Source organism: Ceratina calcarata, unplaced genomic scaffold, assembly GCF_001652005.2.
Source record: "Ceratina calcarata isolate Rehan_Ccalc_2016 unplaced genomic scaffold, ASM165200v1 scaffold341.2, whole genome shotgun sequence".
NCBI lineage: Eukaryota > Metazoa > Arthropoda > Insecta > Hymenoptera > Apidae > Ceratina > Ceratina calcarata.
In genome coordinates this window covers 1-1,276 of record NW_017156941.1, presented here as the reverse complement: position 1 = coordinate 1,276, position 1,276 = coordinate 1, and positions in this window count along the sequence as shown.

Below are 1,276 nucleotides of genomic sequence, written 5' to 3'. Positions count from 1 at the left end.
TGCTGAGTATCGAACGCTAAGCGGCCGCGTGGTCTCGTCGCCGCGCTCCTCATTCCATTTCTTCCATTCATTCTATTTTTTACTTATATATATTAATTATGTAACTATTGCACGATTTCAACTATTAAATGCATGGGAAAGTATGACATATTTATGTACATAAAAAATTCAAAACGTGAAGGGCTTTAGAAGCGTTATGTTAATTCCAGCAATTAATCTAAAATACTTTTGCATTAAACGAAATCTATAATTTTATGTATTGTAATATGTATAATGGTATTAAATAAAATGTACATAAATATTGTAAATATTGTATATACTGTAAGTATTGTAAATAGTGTATATACGTATGTATAGTGTTCAAAACATATATAACATAAATAGACTCGTATATGAAGTATGAAATTACATTTATAATACTTCATTTTCCTTATTACATTTCCTTTCATCTAATTTCCTGCATATGTCATACTAAAATAAATATGTCATACTTTCCCATGCATTTAATAGTTGAAATCGTGCAATAGTTACATAATTAATATATATAAGTAAAAAATAGAATGAATGGAAGAAATGGAATGAGGAGCGGCCGCTTAGCGTTCGATACTCAGCAGCGAAGATGTACGTAATCGCGAACGCAGTATAGCGGCGATGCTCGCATTCGGCTCCCACTGCCTCGCAGCAGCCGCAGTTTCTCATGATGTTACAGGCCGCGCCGCGGTGTTACAGGCGCTCCGCAGTGTGACGGGCTCCAGGCAGAAAGGTATCATGTTCGCCTTATCGCAAACTGCGGCTAGCCCGGGCTGCGAGGAGATCGGCCCCTTTTTCCGTCCTATGCAGAACTCTGCTGTGCGGTGAATGCATCCTTCTTCTTCTTATTATCCCTCTTAAGATTAAGTAGTTTACTGTAGTAAATTTGCCTCTCTTATAAAGTAGTGTACTGTAGTAATTTTGCGTGTAGACCATTGCGCATTGCGCCACGTATTGAGTAGTCATAACCGCGATTTTCAATTTATCATCGACAAAGTCATCAATATCGTTTACAAAAGTGCAATATTGAAAAAAAGCATATAAAATGATTAAAGCGAGCTGTATTAAAAAGTGTAAGAGTGGAAGGTAAGTGAGGGTGTTACTTTTCACAGGTAAGTGAAAGCGAAACTAAAATTGAATATATTCTGCAAAAAAAAATATATTTAATTGTTAGTTAACGAAGCATGTAATTTTTACAGATTTCCAACGGCACCGAATTTAAAAAAAGGATTTCTTTCCGCGATAC